This window comes from Schistocerca cancellata, chromosome 8 (genome assembly GCF_023864275.1).
Source record: "Schistocerca cancellata isolate TAMUIC-IGC-003103 chromosome 8, iqSchCanc2.1, whole genome shotgun sequence".
Classification (NCBI taxonomy): domain Eukaryota; kingdom Metazoa; phylum Arthropoda; class Insecta; order Orthoptera; family Acrididae; genus Schistocerca; species Schistocerca cancellata.
Window position 1 is genome coordinate 475,899,683 of NC_064633.1, and position 22,852 is coordinate 475,922,534.

At 44.3% G+C, this 22,852-nt stretch overlaps 1 protein-coding gene and 1 pseudogene across 1 annotated transcript in view; both read right to left on the reverse strand.

The window, feature by feature from the left end:
* Positions 1-22,852, reverse strand: part of LOC126095640 (uncharacterized) — a 793,146-nt gene that overhangs the window by 504,724 nt on the left and 265,570 nt on the right. The window contains exon 2 of the mRNA XM_049910402.1: positions 3,609-3,684. The gene's annotated coding sequence lies outside the window, so the exon portion shown is untranslated. The remainder of the gene's footprint in view (positions 1-3,608; positions 3,685-22,852) is intronic.
* LOC126096005 (5S ribosomal RNA) lies at positions 10,175-10,292 on the reverse strand (annotated as a pseudogene).

Here is a 22,852-nt window from a genome sequence, read left to right on the forward strand (position 1 = left end):
TGATGTTGTGAACGAAAGCTTGAACTGAGATGGTTTCCTACTCTTTAACTTCATCTGCGTTTGTGTTGTACTCCTCAACGATGGTGTAATTACGTATACGCTATCAGATAATAAGAGTCGCCGAATTAGTCAAAAACTGTATAACTCTATTTGAATGAACTTTTAGCAAAATAATCAGAAAACATAAAACTGTAGTAGATAAACTCTGCAGTGAAGCCCTTGTATTGTGCAGTACATTGAACAGCACTACTGTGCGTGACGTCACAGTATGCGACTTGCCGTTTCAACACACAGAACTACCGGACTAAAAATTCTACAAAATAATTAAGTGGTCCTTAAGAGAAAGTATTCTGTATAACGCGATCCTAAGGTACTTCCAGTGTATATTATGAAAAGGTTTGTCTCCCTCAAAATCAACATTAATGTACGCCAATTAATAGGCAGATGGAAACATTCAACTTCTTATAAAAGTTCGTAGGCTTCCGCGGCCGATGTCATTTCGGATAAAATAGTTTAGCTCTTTCAGTAGTTCACAATGACGCAGCGAATATCCAAAATTATTTTTCCAAAATGTAACTTCTGTTGTGTGTGAGTTAGACTGTAACCTCCATTTATGGAAATATAGGCTTAAGATATCTAGAACAGAGGTAGGGATTTCTCCAGGTGTTACGAACGTTTTGTGTTGGGTGGCTATTGCCCACTCATCCACATAGCCAATGTATTGTAGGAATATCATATGACATAAACAAGAGAGAAGCGAGCACAAATCACTGCGGTAAGCCATTATTCATTACTTTCGGGCAGCTAGTGTCTTTTGCTGTTGCTATAGGAAATGTCCTTCCAACTAATATGTTGTCAACTACTTATGTTGTTCGTCTGCATGGGGTAAGTTGTAATAATTTATAAAGCAACCCATGCCTCCAAGCCGCATCATATGCCTCACTTACATCAACGAAAGCAACTGATGTTTTCTGCTTCACTTGGTGTCCTGCTTCAGTAACTGTGTTATTAATGATAATGCTTGATCAGAGTAACTCAGTCGTAGCCTGATAAATAAATCACCCAGAAAAGAAAAGACATGAAACTTGAGGGGTTGAAAGCGTACGTCACGTTACTTCGGTGATTACTGAGGTAAGTTCACAAATAACTTGACAGTATGAGCCCACTATCATGTTTCATCCACTCTGGACCGGATGCGTACACTGATTCAGTTAGGAAGAGTACCATAAAGTCGTTGTCTCCCCTCCTGAAGCAAGATGGTTCGCAACTGTTGTAACGGTCCTTGATACCGCCTCCGGTCATCCTGATTCAGTTTTTCCGTGATTTCCCTAAATCGCTCCAAGCAAATGCCGGGATGGTTCCTTTGAAAGGGCACGGCCGACTTCCTTCCCCATCCTTCCCTAATCCGATGAGACCGATGACCTCGCTGTCTGGCCTCCTCACCCAAACAACGCAACCCCAACCCCGTCCTTGATATCCTACGCAGTTGACGTCAGAACTGGTGCCACACATGCCCTAACGGACACAGATCTTGGGATCCTGCTGGCCACGGTTGTTCCTCATCACACATCGTTCATAGAGATACGTGCCATAGGAAGCATTGTCCTGTTGAAAAATGGCACCGATGTACTGGTCGCAGGAGAGGTAACAAACGAGAAAGCAGCATGCCTGTGACCTATCGTTGTGCCGTCACAGTTTCGTCATACACCACCAGTCGGGGCCTAAGTCATACCACATGGCTCCCCACACCTCGGCACCAGGAGCAACTCTAAGAATGTTGCATGGAGTCCACTATCGACCGAAAACTTGACGATGAGTAAGACTGCCGTGACGTTCCCATACAGCCCAACATTGGGCCACTGTCACTGCTCCTTAACTCCGGATGTTGCACGATTCAGCCAGGCGGCCAGATGCAGACCGACAGTGAAATTCCTTTCAAACTATCAGGTGCTGATTACGTTGTCTCACAAGAGTACCCGGCATCCCCGGTCCTTCACAGCGATCACTCAGCACCTGGCGTTCTTCACCCCCCCCCTCCTCCCACCCTGTATACCATACGAGGCTTGGTGACAACACTCAACACGAATAACAGTAATACAGTAATCTACCTGTCCCAGAGAATTGCAACTCTTTAGTCATTTACATATTTGCCGATGTTTTGTACGTATACGAAGTTACATCGGCATCCAACCATGTTTCGTAGATGCTTCACGTTTTTTTTGTAAAGTACAGTAATTTATATTTTGTACACGTTATTTCTTCTTTTACAAGAAATGTTTGAGGAAACTAGTTACTTTGCATATATGAAGGAACTGATAATGTTGTACGCTTCTATTGTTATCCAGATGGGAAAATTACATAAATACAACCTCCGACTCCGATAAAACAATTGCGCATCGGCCGACTCCAATTTCGAACCCGATAAAACTATCCGTAGTCAGAGGATTTTGGTATATCTGTTTGCATCATTATGTCACATTATCATATCTGATAAAGTAGACTTTACCTGAAAGCAATACTAAAAATGTAAAGAAAGACAGTGGTAAAAGCCCAGAGAACCCGTAGCGCCGAATGTAACATTTCTTTCGGCGCCCATATCCAACGTTGGTGTTTAGTAGTCTAACAAAGGGCAATTGTTCCTCGTGGGAAAGCAATTTCGTTGATAGAAGTAGTCAGTGAATTTAGCCCTGATAAAAGGCAGAACGAAGATAATTCATGCAAAGAATTAGTACACAGTGTGCTGCTAGAGAATTTTATTTTAGCGTGTAAGCTTATTACGGCTTTATTGCCCTCATCAGTAGGTGTTCTGACATTGTAGATGGACATTTATCATCTTTGAGTAAGCTGTTACTGCCGTCCGTATTCGCTGAATGTAATATTTTTCAGTAATGTTTTACAGTTGTTCGATGATATGATGTTGCATGTATATTATAATAGGATACTATTATGTATCAAGAAGCATACTGTCTAATTCTCTGCATAATGTCCTACTGTGACAATACATGCTGCAAGTCCCATAATCAAGAAAAAAAAGAAGGTAATTCAGTTACAGCAGAGAAAACTCAAGTGAAAAGAAGTAAAAGCGATACTAATGCAGAAAAACTATCATAGCAAAAGCTATATTTATATGTGCAGAACACTGAATGGGGAATTTATGAAGATGAAAAGGTTTAGTTTTTCGTTACACTCAGTGTGTTATTAAGCTGTCGTCAACTCGAAATTTAGTTTGAATATCCAAGTGCTTTAACGGCAATGGTGCTACTGAAGGTGATACGCCGCTGCCTTTCTCCGACAAACGAACTGACTTACCCATCAAGATAACAGGGAGCCTACAGATCAGTGTGGACAGAGAACTACAGTACAGCTTCGCATTTTTTATACACATTAATCATTTCCAAAGGCGAAAACGTAATAAGTGACGTAAAAACACGTAGGACCAACTAAGACTTGAACTCTGGATCTCTAGATTCGTAATTTTACCCACTTAAGTTAACGAACAGCATTACACTGCTAGGAAGGTACCTGTATATAATTCAGTTGCTTACGAATGTAAATGTGGAACTCTCGATTCCAGTGAACCAAATAAATAAACAGAAGACAAACTGTACCTTATGCTGCACAGAACTCTAGTCACTTATTCTTCTATGCTGGACGACGACAGTTGGAATAACCGACGGGGAATGCCTGAAAAAGAAAAATTTATCAAACAAGCTGAATGTAAAAATATGTGAGTGGGCTATAATACTTGCTATTGGTAGTAATCTGTCGTTATATCTCATGCACGAGATTTCATCAGTCGTATTGTTATTTAGAGTTCCAACACAGAATTTCAGATACATAAAGAAACACTTGCAGAATTATGTCATTCGAGTAAGGCGGGAAAACGTAAGTACGTAATACTAAAATATTAGTAAGGATTCTATTAATTGCGTTAACGACTACAGTTTGGTGTATCTTGTCTTATTATTCTGTTTTCGAGTCCTTGGGTTGGTGCCTACACACTGACGAAAAAGAAAATCCAGGCACCAAGAAGGAGCTGTGTGAGATGAACGAAAGTTGGTTAGCGTGTTTATACACATGAAAGATGACGTCCATTCAAATTCCGCTCCAGTCGCTTACTAGTGGCGCTAGTAGCACCGATATGAGGATGCAAATCACGTTTGCTTTAAATGTGCACTGTAATGATCGTGAGCTTTAGTTACCTTCGCAATTGGAGGTAGTGACCTAACGTTAGTCAAGAACGTGAAGTTCAAGGGGCCCTTGAGAATCAGTGTCGCCAAACGTGTTCATCTGATTTCGTAAAACCGAACAAGACAGCGACACAAAAATTGGACCTGGGACGGTGCTAAGGATCGAACCCGGGCCTCAGACTGAGCAGTCTCGTGCTCTATTATCTACGACATGAGAACAATTGACACAACTTGTATCTGGTGGGCCTCTTGAATTTGCGCGCGAAATGGCATGATGGCTAACTTCAGTGCTAATTAATTCAGAAATAGTGCAACGAGTCGATTTTTTTTCTTAACAATTGTTTCGCAGCAGAAACAACACCCTTCAAGTTTTCAGACTGTTTCTGACCACACTTTATATTCCATAGCTGCGCCTTAAAATGCTAGATGTGTGGAACGTGGATTCTTCGGATTACTGGTCTTACGAGCTTCTAGTACCCTGTGCCAACCTTTTCAACTCAAAGCAGCACTTGCAACCTACGTCCTCAATTATTTGCAGGATCCTACAGCTTCCTCTAGTACCTTTGAAGTTATTCCCTGATGACTCAGAAGATGTCCTATCATCCTGTCTCTTCTCCTTGTCAGAGTTTTCCATATATTCCTTTCCTCGCCTACTCTGCGGAGAACCACCTCATTCATTACCTTATCAGCTCACCTAACTTTCAACATTCTTCCCTAGCACCACGTCTCAAAAGCTTCTCTTCTGTCCCGGGTTTCCCACAGTCCATGTATCACTCCCATACAACGCCGTGCTCGAAACGTGCATTCTCAGAAATTCCTTCTTCAAATACTAGTAGACACCTCTTGCCCAGGAATGAACTTTTTGCCAGGCTAGTCTACTTTTCGTTTCCTCCTTGCTCCGTCGGTCAAGGGTTATTTTGCTGCCTAGATAGCACAATTCCTTAAGTTTCTCGCTTTCCTCATTTCTGCTACTTCTCATTACTTTCCTCTTTCTTCGATGTACTCTAAATCTACATTCTGTACTCATTGGACTGTTCATTCCATTTAGCAGATCCTGTAATTCTTCTTCACTTTTACTGAGGATAGCAATGTCGTCAGCGAATCATATTATTCATATCCCTTCACCCTGAATTTTTATCCCATTCTTGTACCTTTCTTTTATTTCCGTCATTGCTTCTTCGATCTATATACTCAACAATAAGGGTAAAAGACTAAATCCCTTTCTTACACCCTTTTTAATCTGACCACTTCGTTCTTGGTCTCTCACTCATATTGTTTCCTCTTGGTCCTTGTACATATTACATGTTACCCGTATTTACCTATAGCTTACACCTATTTTTCTACAGCTAATGCGAATAAACCGAGCGCGGTGGCGCAGTGGTTGGCACACTGCACTCGCATTCGGGAGAACGACGGTTCAATCCCACGTCCGGCCATCCTGATTTAGGTTTTCGGTGATTTCCCTAAATCGCTTCAGGCAAATACCGGGATGGTTCCTTTGACAGGGCACGGCCGACTTCCTTCCCCATCCTTCCCTACTCCAATGAGACCAATGACCTCGCTGTTTGGTCTCTTCCCTCAAATCAATCCAATCCTAATGCGGATAACCAGTTCCTGGACATCCACTCTCAAATCTGTCTCTATATCTCTCTCTGTCTCTTATGCTTTGATGCGTCATTAATTGAAGTTCAGTATTTAACATTCGGTTCAACATTCTGCTCCATGATTTGACAAGCAGTTGTGATACCCCTTTCTACAAATTGTTGTGTGTAAAATTATGGGTAACGATTCCGGACCAAAGAGTCCAGACGTTAGCATTTACGTTATCTGTACAAATAAACGAAGGCGCAGTCTTCACTTCTTTCCAGGGCAGCTAAGAGATACCTGGCTGTTCGCTTTTGTCTTTTGACAACCTGATCTCGCCATGTAAACATCATGACTACATCACGCACGTCAAGCAGCGCTTAGGCCATACGGCGCTCGGCTGCGCGTGAGCCCACGTAGCACTGAATAATTTATAATATATTAAGTTAATTCTCAATCAAAAAATGTGTTCAAGTACTTTATTACAATACCAGTATAAAACTAGCAATGTACTAACAGTTACATTTTTTCAGCCTTTTGTGGGAGAGACGCCACATTTCGATGTAGAACCGTGACTTTGTTACAAATTTTCAGTATCTCTTTTTCGCTTATTGTACGGCCTGAACCTGCTATCCGAGAATTTTCACTGATTACACATCACAGAGCGATTACCACATCGTGATATGCAACTTACATTTCAATAATTCCACCGGTCCACATCTTCAGTTACGCTGCTCCCAACACCAACCCTGGACAGTTACTTCGTACATCATTAAACAGCTTCGGCCCTTATTTTGTGAGCAGAGAGAGAAGCCAACTCACACAGTCCATGTTGACTTACGCCACACACGCGATTCACCTTCAGTTATCTCAACAAACGTACCCGCCCGTCTGCCGAGATAACTCGGACCCATCCCATGTGGTAACATCTTAGCTTGATGCCTACAAAGGCATCGCCTGTTGGCAGCGAAAAGGTGCCAAGCTGTATCCTTGAAAGACAATTTTAGATAAAACTTCTTCCAATAACGTAAATATTTGGTCTTCTACCTCTCACTCCGGCTATTTTGAAATTGCAGGCAAAACGTTACTCAGTATTCTATGTTGATTTTAGTCCGTCTATTCGCAAGCAAATTAGACACTTAATTTTCTATCACTGAATACTGACATTGATAGAGGGTGGAAATTGTTGAACTATATGAAGCCGGCCGGTGTGGCCCTGCGGTTAAAGGCGCTTCAGTCTGGAACCGCGTGACCGCTACGGTCGCAGGTTCGAATCTTGCCTCGGGCATGGATGTGTGTGATGTCCTTAGGTTAGTTAGGTTTAATTAGTTCTAAGTTCTAGGCGACTGATGACCTCAGAAGTTGAGTCGCATAGTGCTCAGAGCCATTTGAACCATTTGAACTATATGAAAATAAACGTAAATTCGTTACAAACTGCGGCGTGCACACACTTTATTCAACACGTAAACGTCATTACAGATATTCGGATTTAGGTTATGACATGTTCGATACGCCTGCCACCATTGGCGAAGATTTGCGCAGACCAATAGCGAAATTCTGCATGACCCGCTGAAGTGTCGGTACATCGATGCTGTCGATAAACTTCTGAATGGCTGTTTTCAGCTCAGCAATGGTTTTGGGGTTACTGCTGTTCACCTTGTCTTTAATATAGCCCTGCAAAAAGGAGTCGCGTGTGTTTGGATACGGAGAAGATGGCGGCCAATCGAGGCCCATGCCAGTGGCCTTTTGGTACCCCGGAGCCAGAATGCGGTCCCCAAAATGGTCCTCCAGTACATCAAACACTCTCCTGCTTCGATGGGGTCGAGTTCCGTCTTGCATGAACCACATCTCGTCGAAATCAGGGTCACTTTATATAAAGTGGATGAAATCATCTTCCAAAAAACACCACACAGTCACCCGCTGAGGGTGAAGATACTTCTCGATCGCAAAATGCGGATTCTCAGTGCCCCAAATGGGCCATTTTTGCTTACAGACGAAACCATCCAAATGAAAGTAGGCTTTGTCAAATTCAAATGGCTCCAAACACTATGGGACTTAACATCTGAGGCCATCAGTCCCCTAGACTTAGAACTACTTAAGCCTAACTAACCTAAGGACATCACACACATCCATGCCCGAGGCAGTATTCGAACCTACGACCGCAGCAGCACCGTGGTTCCAGACTGAAGCGCCTAGAACCGCTCGCCCATAGCGGCCGGCTGGGCTTCGTCACTAAACCAAACGTGCCTGCGTGTACTAATTCCCAACATGCCCCGTGGCCAACCGTGCAGTTTGGACGCCCTAATGCAAACCGTTCAGACGTTTTGACGATTTTATTTCATGTAGTTCAACAATTGTCACGCTGTATATTGACGGTGATAATAAACTGCAAGACAGAAAAAGTGAAGTATCTAGAACGGGACGCAGAAACGAAATGAAGCTTCACGGCTTGAGAAGGTGTGTGATGTCATTCCAGCGACTACAAAATCGGCTGAAATTTACAAAGAATTTAGCACATGACCCCATTTCTTAGTTTCGTGTTACACCCATTCTGGCCTCGATGCGTGCAGTGATTCAGTTCAGAAGGGTGTCATAAGGTTACTGTATACTCTCATGAGGAAAGAAGGCCCGCAGCTGTTGTAAGTGGCACTCGATATCCTTTATACTGGCACTGGGACAGAGTTGACATCCGGGAGGACGACGGTTCAATCCCGCGTCCGGCCATCCTGATTTAGGTTTTCCGTGTTTTTCCCTAAATCGCTCCAGGCAAATGCCGGGATGATTCCTTTGAAAGGGCACGGCCTAACTCCTTCCCCATCCTTTTCTAATCCGATGAGACTGATGACCACGCTGTCTGGTCTCCTTCCCCAAACAACCCCAACCTAAGAGTTGACATCCGCGCTGGTTCTATGGCGGGTAGATCCTAGGATGTCGCTGCGCCACTGGAATACCTTAACCTTAATCAGACAGCTCTTAGGGGCAGGTGTCGTGTCTGGAAGAGCATTGTAATGTTGAAAAATGGCCTACTTTACCGTCGCATGAGAGGTAACACGTGCGGACCCAGGATGTCCGCGACGTTCCGTTTTGCCGTCAGAGTTATCCTCAGTCAATACCAGCCCTGGCTCTCCTCACCGTGATCGTAGGTGTACCATCGCTGTCCCTCGCAGAGACAGTGGAATAAGAGGACCTATGCTGAGATTGCCGCCATACCAGCTGACGATGGTCATCCGAGGTAGTGCAGAATCACGATTCTCTGCCCAACACAACGCGACGTTATTCATCAACAATCCACTCTTCACAAAGTTCGGCCATCTGCACGATATGGCAACACTGTATGCTGCTGCACTTCCTGCAGGAGGAAGTCTTGCCTCCAGTTCGGGCGAGTTTGTTCCGCCTGTGGCCGCGGTCTAGCTGTAAGATGCGTGACGTCCGAATGCGAGGTATCGCGATCGAGACCCGTCCGTCACAGCACCATTCCAAACGCAGCCATTTATATTAATAGCAGCCTACGCAAGGATCGGTAATTTCCTAGTCCGTCTGCAGCTAGTTTCTGACCAACGGTGCGGAATGACTAACCGTTGCATTTAGTCTATTATTTGTTGTCGTGTGGCAGACGCAGATGTGAAGCGGTTACTTTTGGTGGTCAGATGTGTTCGACAGGTAACTTGACGAATAGTATGCTGTGACTTGACATTCCCGCGGTGCTCGGCATCGCGCGACTGTCAAACACGAATGCCCCACAAGTCTGGATATTGCACGATTCGACCACCGTCCATATAGACTCACAACGATACCCCTATCAAATTCCGTTAGGCACTGATAATGCTGTCTCATAGGAGTGCGCTGGATCTCCGTGCTCTTAGCAGAGGTAACTCATCCGTTGACGCTGCTTAAGCCTGTTATATGCCGTGTCAGGTCTGGTAACAACTCTAAAAGCGAAAAACCCTAATGCACTCTGGTGCACCTAGCGTAAAGAGCACTCGGTCTTCAGGCCACAAGTGGCTCATCGGGACCTTCCGATCGCCGTTTCATCCTCAGATGAGCCCGTATCTCGTGGTCGTGCGGTAGCGTTCTCGCTTCCCACGCCCGGGTTTCCGGGTTCGATTCCCGGCGGGGTCAGGGATTTTCTCTGCCTCGTGATGGCTGGGTGTTGTGTGCTGTCCTTAGGTTAGTTAGGTTTAAGTAGTTCTAAGTTCTAGGGGACTGATGACCATAGATGTTGAGTCCCATAGTGCTCAGAGCCATTTGAGCCATCCTCAGATGAGGATGCGGGTAGGAGGGGCTTGTGGTCAGCACACTACTCTCCCGGTCGTTATGACGGTTTTATTTAACCGGAGCCGCTACTATTCGGTCGAGTAGCTCCTCAGTTGGCATCACGAGGCGGAGTGCACCCTGAAAAATGGCAACAGCGCATGGCGGCCCGGATGGTCACCCATCCAAGTGCTGGCCACGCCTGACAGCGCTTAACTTCGGTGATCTGACGGGAACCGGTGTATCCACTGCGGCAAGGCCGTTGCCCCTAGCGTAAAGAAATAAAACACTAATAATTTACATTCCACCAATGGCGTGAACGTGTACGAAGTTACGTTGACATCCGACTGTCTTCTGGGTGATACTTTCTTTTGTAAGTCGGTTTAGTTGGCTTTTTTATTCTAAATGTTCCAACTTCAACGTTTTAATAACAATATAGTCCCATTTTAATAACAATTTGGTCCGCCCCAGACCGTATTAAGCTGTGTTCGCCGTTACTACTAAACATTATCTTCAAAGTCGCCATACGTGGCTGTGAAAATAAACTCTGGAAGTTACGTGTCACGTAGCGAACTTAAAAATTTACTGTCGGCTGGGACAGAAGGAACTTTGTCGTTCATATTTTTATTAAATTTGAGCCGTTTCGGCTTCCGCGTCATCGTACTGGCGCCACTTATGCGCGCATACCATCGACTCTGGCCCTCGTCGTATCGTCTTTGCTGGGTCACGTATTTCCTCTGCGGCTGTGAGGTAATGAGTGCCGTGCGGGTCATGGAACTGGACGGGTGTGCCCGAGTACTCGGCGTCCTGGCGATTGCAGCGAGTTAACACCGTTGTCCTTTGGGCTAAGGGGCCGCGTTTTCCTGCAGGGTTGACTGCTGCTACCGGCGAGTTCAGTGGACAAGCAGCGGCTCTCGTCACGTGCAACCTGGTTACGACGTGCATCAGTCACTCGTGGTGTGCTAAACACGCCGAGACGTATTGAACAACTTGGTAGCAGCCACGAGCAGCAGGGCAGTATTATCCGTGGCCTACCTGGTGTCCAGAAGCTAGTGGCCTCCTTGGCATTTGTTTGAAATTATCTACGAAGATGTCTAGTAAGCACTGTACTTATAGATTGTGAACTCTGCCCGGTGTGAGCTGGCCAGGAATCCAGTTTCTTGTGCCTTTCGGTGACCGCTTTGTGGCTGTGTGTCTGTCTGGAGGGTACTGTATGCGCCAGGCTAGTATTTGGCAAAATTAATCTTATACTTTAAATCATGATTTATTCTTATTCAGTATTTGATACTACTGATTGTAATTTCTGTTTGTTGCAGACCTTATGGCCCTTCCTGGGGGCGAGTTATTGGATTTGGTCAGTGACTAAAGTTGTGTGCGCTCAGCCTAAAGGTACGCACTTACGGGTTGTGTGTGTGTGTACTTGAACTTGCACACACTCTTACACCGTCTTGAGAAGCCCTTCAAGTTGTGGCCCCTAAGAGTCCCCAGTAAATGCGTACCTTGATTGTTTTTAAAAATCTTGTTTGAATTATTACGTAATTATTCTTTAAATGACCTTGTACATGGCTTCTTGTTATTGCTGGGAAAGTTAACTTGCAATGTTATGAGCGAGCCGCTCCCATGCTGATGTTTTAATAGTTGAATTTTCGGTTGCCAATTTAAGTATTAATGTGTACGTTAATTTTTATCAAATTTGTTTTGCTGTTTGTTCTACTTTAGAAACGTTGCATCGGCAACGGTTGACGCGTTGGTGCTCTGCTGGTCCGGAGCAGGGACGCATTTTCCTTCTACTTCGGTGGCTTTCCCCTCATCGCGTCATCGTACGACTCTTAAGTGTTGGCAGGTCACACGCGATTCTGCGGATCTCCCGTTTCAGCCTAAATTTGAGTAGTCTCTTGTTGTTCTTTTGTGTAGCCGGATTAGGAAGTAATTGACTCAGTAATTGTGTTATTGTAAGACCCTTGTGAACGTGTGGTGAAAGTCTTTGGGCAAACTGAGCATAGTATTTCTTGATTTCTTTAAAAAATTAATGGTTTAATTATAAAAATGGTTCAAATGGCTCTGAGCACTATGGGACTTAATTTCTGAGGTCATCAGTCCCTTAGAACTTAGAACTATTTAAACCTAACTAACCTAAGGACGTCACACACATCCATGGCCGAGGCAGGATTCGAACCTGCGACCGTAGCGGTCGCGGGGTTCCAGACTGTAGCGCCTAGAACCGCTCGGCCACTCCGACCGGCATTTAATTATCATTATCGTTTTAATATTGTTTTAGGGGGCCCGGTAGTTCATTTAAGTTCTTAACGTGATTTATGTGGCCAATCAGTAAAGTACTACTGTTACTTCGGTTTTACATGCGGTAGCCTTTGGGCAACTTGGCCGTATCTTGTCTGCATAAGCGCAAAATTACCAGTTGAGGTGTACACATTTCACTGTTTTTAATTTAACGTTTGTTGAACCTGTTGTGGGTTAACCCAAAGTCGTACTCTAGTTGCGGGAACAGAGAGCTGCCGCAGGTTTGTTTAATTAACTGTTTGTAGTCGGACCTCCATTGTGTTGCTCAGCTTAAATTTTGGAGTACAATTTATAATTTATAATTTATAATTTTAAATTTTAAGTGTACTGCAAATGTCCTTATCATCGTGAGTTTAATTTAAAAATGTTAACCATTTGTATGTACTTCGTAAGAAGTTTGGTAGCTGTCGGTTGACTCATTATTGGACTGTTATTTAATAAAAATATTTGTTTGGGACCAACAAACGACGCATCAAGTTGGGCAACCCTTCCACGTGTTTTTCTTAAATTAATCCTGATCCTTCTTCTGGGTCTCAAAACTAAGAGGAACGCTTGGACAATATAACAAAGCTACACGTTCTTTTCATTTGTTCTTTGTAATTTCTGAAATGCTTCCATTCATTAACCATTTTACCCTCGAAATCCACGAGAAACATAATAAAAAAAATCTGTAGTGAATTGATGATAAGGCTGCCACTTGGAAATTCACTTCCCGACTGAGGGTAAAGAAATAATTTTACTTCAATGTTGGTTTTAATACTCGTAGAAGCGTCCAAATGTCCCTGATGGTTGTTACTCAGGTGGCATCCACGTTCAAAGTCACTGAACCCGCCTGATCGACCCACTCTGCCGATAGTACTTCTCTACTGACAACACAATTCCTGCTTCCTTTTATACTGTAGGGTGCGACCCTCGCGGTGTGTAGCGGTTGACTCCGCATTACACAGGCTGCATCTAGATACTTTTGGTTACATTAGGTGCAGATAAATGCAGGGATCGTACATTGAAAAAGACAATATCCTCCACCACTTCCCTCAGTCCGTCAGTAATGACCTCGTCATCTACAAGATGCTAAATCCTAGTCTTATTTTCCTCTCGCGCGTGCTAAATTTACGTAGATTATTCCATGTTTCTTTACAGAAATATTGTAAACAAACGATTTTTTACATCTGAAATGGAACGAGTAACCTGGTCACAGACTGGGATCTCTTTTTACCGTCTACAGGGTGGCGCACGAAATGTTACCAACTGTTTCTTTCACAATTTACGACGCACATTAGATATCCCGCTGGGATCTCTACAGGAGTACCAGCAGAGCTTGGAAAAACAAATGAGTTACGAAATGACGTCTAATTCACGGTACTGCCGCTAGGAGACTAGTAAGCAGCAATGGCTGACAATGGAAGACTGACGACACAGCAACGATCGGCAATTGTGTTACTTTTTCGTGAAACGAAAAGCCTTGTTGTGACTCAGAGGCGTTTTCGACAACAGCTTAACACACGATGGGTCCCTTGCAAGACGACCATCCACAGGTTGTACGATAAATTTGTACAGGAAGGAACAGTATTGGAAGCGAAGCGGCCTCGGCCTAAGCCTGTTAGTTCGCCGGAGAATATTGAAGCGGTACGAGTTGCTGTACAGAGAAGTCCCGGGAAATCGTGTAGAAAGGCAGCAGTGCAACTGGGAATATCCAGACGCTCCGTTCAACGCACTCTTAGAAGTGACCTCCATATATACAAGATGACATGTGCACAGAAGCTCACTGAAGAACACAAGCAGCAGAGACTATTGTTTGCTCAGTGGGCGGAGGATAGGGAAGAAACTCTCAACAACGTTTAGTTTTCAGACGAGGCGCATTTTCATTTAGGTGTGGTTAACAAACAAAATGTACGTTTTTGGACCACTGAAAACCCACTAGTGCGTCATGAACGACAACATTATGCTCAGAGGATTACAGCGTGCGTAACTATTTCCAGTCACGGACTTATTGTACCCTTTTTCTTTGAAGAAACTGTGAACAGCGAGCGTTATTTGAGCATGCCTCGCAATAGCTTCATTCCACAGCTTCTTGCTACTGCATTGCCCTTCAACACACAGTGGTTCATGCAAGATGGAGCAAGGCCACATACTGCAAACACTGTGTTGTTTTTACACGAGCATTGCGACATGCGGATCATTTCACTCAGGTTTCCAGGTCGCTTCAATGACGGACAAAATTGCCCCCCCCCCCCTCCCAATAGTCCAGACCTCAATCCATGTGACTTTTTTTCTTTGGGGGTACCTAAAGGAAAAATTTTCCCGAAACGTCCACGTGATTTAATGGAGCTCAGAAGACTTATTCTTCAGGCTTGCAGTGAAATAACGGAAGAAATGTGCCGTAGGGTAATCACTAACTTCAGTGTTCGTTTGAAGGAAGTTAGGAAACTAAATGGTGGAAATATTGAGCATGTGCTGAGTTAGAACAAATCTCCATGGACGGCTCTTCATTGTAGTATATGTTCCTTTCAGATTGTATTGACAATAAAGTTTATATTCAAAAACAAAATGGTAACACATTTCGTGCGCCACCCTGTATACAGTGTGTGTTCGGAGAATGTTAATTATCCGTCTAGACCAATCTCGTCCCCTCAAAAATAGCCCCAATTACATATGATACACATATGTCAGTGCTCTTTCCGGCGTCAGACATACTTCAAGAACTCGATCTCCCACATCGCCTTCAGTTCTATCAGCGATGTGGTTTTAATCACGTCTATGCTTATAAAACGAAATTGCTGTAAGGTTTTCTTTATTTTTGGTAATAGTAAACAGTCACATGGAACCACGTCTATTTGGGGTCTCATTACAGTACTGTTTTCGCCAAAAATTCACAAACATGCGATGAAGTCTGTGCAAGTGCATTATCGTAGTGCGAAAGCCGTGAACTGTTTCGCCACAAATCCGGATGTTCTTTTTTTCTGACTGCTTCACGCAAAGACTTTGAACTTGTCAGTAGTACTCCTTATTGATCGTTCGACCTTGTGGCAAAAACCTATGGCGCACTATGCCATTTGACCGCATTAGCCGAGCTTTTTTTCGGTCTTGGCGATACAGATTGAGCCTTAGCTTCAACGTCATACCTGTAAACCAATGTTTCAGCATCTGTTAAAATACGTTTCAGTAGTTATGCGTCGCGGTTCACTTTGCGACTCCACACCAGCTTGTTTTTGCCGCTGTTTTCGTTCGAAATTCAACAGCTTTTCCCTTACATATTTAACCCACAAAGTCTTGAAAAAGATTCGTGTAAAGAGCTAAATGGTTTGCCAACAGACTGTTTTTCGGCAATCGTTCATTAGTTTTTGTCCACGATTCCACCGCCGGACGATACGCTGGGCGTCCAAGGGAGCTCGTCGTCTTTAACGTCTTCACGGCCTTCTTCTGAACGCTTATACCACTCCTCAAGCCGTGTTTTACTTATAGAAGGCTTAGCATGAGGAATATTTAACATTTTTAAAACTTAACTTTACTTTGTTCCATTCCTACGGTAAAATTTAACACAAATTTTTGCTCCATTTTTAAACAAAATAAACAATCGCCGATAATAGCAAAGCACATGTAATCTTCTTGGCAGTTGACAACAACCTGAATACCCGACATCGCTAACACAGCACAAGTAACTGTCAGGCATGTTCACCTACAAAACAACGAAAAACTCCCGCAAATCGGACTCATACAACACGTAAAAATCACAAAACTCCCTTACCTTTTGCCATACAAATCTTATTTCGTATTTTCCACAACACCCCGCCCCCCCTCCCGCGTCTTACTAATAATACGTAAGAAACTGTATGCTAATACTGTTTCTTTGTATTCAGAATTATTCGCTGTTGTGACGAAAGTCTTTACCAAAAGACCTGAATACAATGCAAAAATTACGACAAAAACAGAACAGTAATAAGAAATGATTATTCATTGTCGATTGTCGTTGTATTATATAATAGCAAACAAGTGTGAAGTCTCTTAAATCCCGTCCGCTCTACCGTTGTTAAGACCCAGTTGTTTGTTCCTATGCACGTTTACTGTCTTGCCTGGCACAAGCATGCGTCTCACTAGACGAATCCTTGGGGCCCACAGAACAGCTCTAATGTACCCTCTGTGCAGGATATCTCAATCAGCCTCACTCATGCTAATTGAGCGTTTAATGAGAAAGCTACGGCCAAGGAGGGCCGTCATGCGATAGCACGTCGGCCAATCCTCTTTGCGAGCAGGGGTGGGGTGTCCCAGCCCCCTCCTCCCGCCTCGCCCAGCTCCACCACAATACCACGCACACTCTTCAGGCACTTCAGTACCCACACGCCTCTGGAGCTGGATAATGGACAGAGACGAAACGTCTCTTCGCAAATAATGTGAAGGCAACAAAACGCTTTGCTTCATGTCCGTGGGTTACAATAGCACCAGAATTGTAATAACGTCATATACAGTTCATTTGAGCAGAAAGTTTAAACTGTATATTGAACACATTTATTCATATTATAATTTTAGCTGTTAAAGTAGCAACACTATTAAGGTGGCTTAGAACGAACATCAAATCGTCATGAAGTGTACGACATGCTTGGATATGTAAGTAGTAAGCATTTCAGCCCAACAGCGTGAAGTAAGAAGGAGCAACATCAGCTGTATTATGTACTAGACTTTTACACAGATCTTCAACCATGTTCACATACAGCGCATGTATAGCCCACGTCTCCTCCTCCTCCCTCTCTCTGCCCATCTCCTCCTCTCTCTTTTCATCCTCTTCTTCCACATCTCTTTGTTCAACTCCTTCATCCCCTATCTCTTTCCTCCTCCTCTCCCCCCTCCTCTCTCTTTCCATCTTCTTCCCCCATCTCTTTGTCCATCTTCTCCTTCTCTTTGCTCAGCCATGCTCTTCTACACTTTTAGCCCCAGGGGACACGTTCTGAAGCTCCTCATGTAACTCGATAGTCGTGCAGGGCAGCCTAGATGACAGGAGTTACCAACAGCTTTTCACCCCTAACCCTATGGGATCTATGTGACACCCCACTGTATATCTTTCCAGATAATACACTATGTGATCAAAAGTATCCGGACACCTGGCTGAAAATGACTTAAAAGTTCGTGGTGCCCTCCATCGGTTCAATATGGAGTTGGCGCAGCCTTAGCGTTGATGACACCTTCCACTCTCGCAGGCATATGTTCAGTCAGGTGCTGGAAGGTTTCTTACGGAATAGCAGCCCATTCCTCATGGAGTGCTGCACTGAGGGAGGTATCAATGTCAGTCGGTGAGGCCTGGCACAAAGTCGGCGTTCCAAAACATCACAAAAGTGTTCTCTAGGATTCAGGTCAGGACTCTGTGCAGACCAGTCCATTACAGGGATGTTATTGTCGTGTAACCAGTCCGCCACAGGCCGTGCATTATGAACAGGTGCTTGGTCGTGTTGAAAGATGCAATCGCCATTCCCGAATTGCTCTTCAACAGTGAGAAGCAAGAAGATGCTTAAAACATCAATGTAGGCCTGTGCTGTGATAGTGCCACGCAAAACAAGAGGTGCAAGCCCCCTCCATGAAAAACACGACCACACCATAACACCACCGCTTCCGAATGCTACTGTTGGCACTACACACGCTGGCAGATGACGTTCACCAGGCATACGCCATACCCACACCCTGCTCTCCGATCACCACAACGTTTTTCCACTGGGGAATCGTCCAATCCTTACGCTTCTTACAACAAGTGAGGCGTCATTTGGCTTTTACTGGCGTGATGTGTGGCTTATGAGCAGCCGCTCGACTATGAAATCCAAGTTGTCTCACCTCCCGCCTATCTGTCATAGTACTTATAGTTGGTCCTGATGCCGTTTGGAATTCCTGTGTGATGGTCTAGATAGATGTCTGCATTGTGTTTGTTAGGTATGGTTCAAATCAGATATGTGTACAACCATCCATTCCATATAACTTGTGTTTTCATAAGAGGATCTACACAATCAAACGCATTAAAAAAAATCACAAAAAATACAAACTGGCGCTATTTTGTGGCTGCCTTGTATGTCTATGACTGCCTTGTATACTAAAACTAAATTACGCACCATGTATACTCTCAAATCTACTAGATTTCTACTAGAAATTTTATCATCTATTCTCCCTAATGAACTATATACGCAATATTATTAAAATTTCGTTGTTTGCTATTTGTCCTGATGTTGCAATTTTAACCGCCAGCAGTGTCTATTAAGATCACTTGAGGTCTTATTACTCTTTCTTGTGTCTGCGATATAATGAAGAATTCTGATACCGTTGGGTATCGGTAGTTTCATTTGTACAACAATCTCATACAAAACTATTTTATATGAAAAATTCTACGTTTTGTGCATCACTGCTTACATTCGGCGTGAATGGAAACTTAATTGTTTATTTTATGTAGTTATTTACAATATTTCCAATTAATTTTGTCAACTTTCACGCAAAGAATAAAAAATGTGTGTGAATTCTTATGGGACTTAACTAAGGTCATAAATCCCTAAGCTTATACACTACTTAACCTAAATTATCCTAAGGACAAACACACAAACCCATGCCCGAGGGAGGACTCGAACCTCCGCCGGGACCAGCCGCACAGTCCATGACTGCAGTCTCTTAGACCGCTCGGCTAATCCCGCGCGGCACGCAAAGAATCTTTGGCAGTTAATTCAAATACTGTCCCTGCCAGAGATGTAAGTAGTTAGATTTCTTCCGTCAAACTTAATCGCCGGCCGCGGTGGTCTAGCGGTTCTAGGCGCTCAGTCCGGAGCCGCGCGACGGCTTCGGTCGCAGGTTCGAATCCTGCCTCGGGCATGGATGTGTGTGATGTCCTTAGGTTAATTAGGTTTAAGTAGCTCTAAGTCTAGGGGACTGATGACCTCAGATGTTAAGTCCCATAGTGTTCAGAGCCATTTGAACCATTTTTTGAAACTTAATCACTATTCGTGCTCGTTTGGTGGGAAGAGCAGTTGCGTGAGGGTATCGCGAGAAGTCATTTGTAAGGGTGGATATGTTTAGCGTGCAGTTTGAGTTTGCAAGTGGTAGGAACAGAACTAAGATATTTATGTCAAACATTTGTCTGAAGTGTTTAAGAATGCAGAAGTTAAGAATGTGAATATATATTATGACGTATTAGTCACCCACAACAATTTTACAATCCGGAAACTTTCAGTTTTCTTCGTATAGGAGAATCCGGAGAAAAGAGTCGTGCTCCGAAAGCAATGTAGGCAGCATGTAAAACCTTCTAAGGACCAGATACAAAAATTGTTTGACTTGAACATGCCCACTTTTAAAATTCCTCAAGATGACTTGCACTTGTAGTTATATTTGTCAAAGGTGTTTGATATTTTGTTTAAAATGGCACGGCATCTGCCGGTTCACTTGCAGGAAGTGTTCATCGCTGTTCCGCAGTTGCTGCCGAAATAACAGCAAGTGGTTCCTGGCGGCGGGTTCGCATGCTCCACTTCCACGGACGGCAGCTTTGGCACCTGCAGCCAGGGGGCGTGTCCGTCGCCGGCCGGTTCTCTTATCCCGAGCGGCATCGACACGGCCTGCGCACTGCACCGCGCCCTCATTCCTGCCCACGCGATCGACACCCGACGGGGGCACACCAGGCTCCGACATGCTCACCGCCTGTCTGACTAGCTACTACAGCTCAGCAACAGGTGGCCCCCGTCCGAGTGACACCACACCTGCCGGCTGCCCTCGAATCTACTCGGTGTTTCCTATTGGTTTGTACTGGGAATGGGCTAAAGCAGTGGCTTTCAACGATTCTCAACCAAGCGCGCCACTGTGCCTTGGAACGGTGCCAAAGAGCTCCCCACACATCCCCCTCTTTACGTCAAGTATTTCTGATTTAAACACAGTCTAACTTTACCTTCTACAAAACTCTTTCTAGGTAAAAGGTATTTCCGTACACACAGCAGAAAAACTCGGATAGTTTTTGTGATGTCACCGCCAGACACCACACTTGCTAGGTGGTAGCCTTTAAATCAGCCGCGGTCCGTTAAGCATACGTCGGACCCGCGTGTCGCCACTATCAGTGATTGCAAACCGAGTCCGCCATACGGCAGGTCTAGTCTAGATAGACTCCCTAGCACTCGCCCCAGTTGTACGGCCGACTTTGCTAGCGATGGTTCACTGTCTACATACGCTCTCATTTGCAGAGACGACAGTTTAGTATAGCCTTCAGCTACGTCATTTGCTACGACCTAGCAAGGCGCTATATTCAGTTACTATAATTACTTCAAGAATGTATTCTGAACAGATAATATTGTAAATCATGTACCGTTAAGAGCGACGTTCATCATTAATGGATTAAAGTCAAGTATCAAACTAATTATGTCCGCTTTCTGAATTCTCATTCCTTGTCATGTTCCAGACCTCACGTCAGTATAGTTCTTCCCTCTTCACGCCAGCCTGTGTGAGGTAAAAAGCGTGCATTTCGGCCTCCACTCGTAACACGGTGTTGGCTCTTCTGCTAAGACAGAAGTTTTTATGCATAACAACTTTATATTAGTATAAATTAAATTTACATGTACAGAAATATTTTTCTTCTTCTTCTTCTGCACTTCATGTTCTAGGCAAAATGCTTGTTCCGACTTCAAATTCAGAGTTGTTTTTATCTTTTTTACATCTTTATGAAAACTCCACAAGCCATCCTACGGTTAGCCGGCCGATGTGCCCGAGCGGTTCTAGGCAATTTTAGTCTGGAACCGCGCGACCGCTACGGTCGCAGGTTCGAATCCTGCCTCGGGCATGGGTGTGTGTGATGTCCTTAGGTTAGTTAGGTTTAAGTAGTTCTAGGGGACTGATTACCTCAGATGTTAAGTCCCTACCGCGCGGGATTAGCCGAGCAGTCTAGGGCGCTGCAGTCATGGGCTGTGTGGCTGGTCCCGGCGGAGGTTCGAGTCCGCCCTCAGGCATGTGTGTGTGTGTGTGTGTGTGTGTGTGTGTGTGTTTGTGTGTGTGTTTGTGTGTGTTTGTCCTTAGGATAATTTAGGTTACGTAGTGTGTAAGCTTAGGGACTGATGACCTTAGCAGTTAAGTCCCATAAGATTTCACACACATTTGAACATTCTGTTAAGTCCCATAGTGCTCAGAGCCATTTGAACCATTTTACGGTGCCCGGCGGAGGGCGCCCTGTACCACTCCATATCATTTCCTCTCCTGTTCAAATTGCCAGTAAAGTGAGGATAGAAGGCCGTCTATATGTCTCCATAAGAGCTCCAATTTCTCGTATCTTCTCTGCGTGGTTCTGACGCGAAATGTTTGTTGACGGCAGTAGAATCGTTCGGCAGTCAGCTTCAAATGGCGCTTCTCTAAATTTTCTCAACAGCCTTCCTCGGAAAAATGTCGCTTCCCCTCCAAGAATTCCCATCTGAGCTTTTGAAGCATCTGTAACACTTCCCTGTTGTTCGAAGGTACCGTTAACAAATCTGGCAGCCCGCCTCTGAATTGCTTCGATGTCTTTCCTTTAATTCGACCTGGTGTGCACACAAACATTCGACCAGTACTCAAGAATAGGCATTAGCGCCCTATATGCTGTCTCCTTTACTGATGAACCACACTTTCCTAAAATTCTTCCAATAAACCAAAGTCGACCATTTCCCTTCGTTACCATAGCCCTCACATGCTCGTTCTGTGTCATATCGCTCTACAACGTTGCACCCAGATATTTAAACGACTTGACTATGTCAGTAATGCTGTACTCTAACATTATGGGTTTGTTTTTCCCCGTACACGACAGCATCATCAGGAAACAACCGCAGATTGCTGCCCACCTTGTCCGCCAGATCATGTATATATACAGGGTGAGTCACCTAACGTTACCGCTGGATATATTTCGTAAACCACATCAAATACTGACGAATCGATTCCACAGACCGAACGTGAGGAGAGGGGCTAGTGTAACTGGTTGATACAAACCATTAAAAAAATGCACGGAAGTATGTTTTTTAACACAAACCTATGTTTTTTTAAATGGAACGCCGTTAGTTTTGTTAGCACATCTGAACATGTAAACAAATACGTAATCAGTGCCGTTTGTTGCATTGTAAAATGTTAATTACATCCGGAGATATTGTAACCTAAAGTTGACGCTCGAGTACCACTCTTCCGCTGTTCGATCGTGTGTATCGGAGAGCACCGAATTACGTAGGTATCCAAAGGGAACGGTGATGGACCTTAGGCACGGAAGAGACTGGAACAGCATATTACGTCCACATGCTAACACCTTTTTATTGGTCTTTTTCACTGAGGTACATGTACATTACCATGAGGGGTGAGGTACACGTACACACGTGGTTTCCGTTTTCAATTACGGAGTGGAATAGAGTGTTTCCCGACATGTCAGGCCAATAGATCTTCAATGTGGTGGCCATCATTTGCTGCACACAATTGCAATCTCTGGCGTAATGAATGTCGTACACGCCGCAGTACATCTGGTGTAATGTCGCCGCAGGCTGCCACAATACGTTGTTTCATATCCTCTGGGGTTGTAGGCATATCTC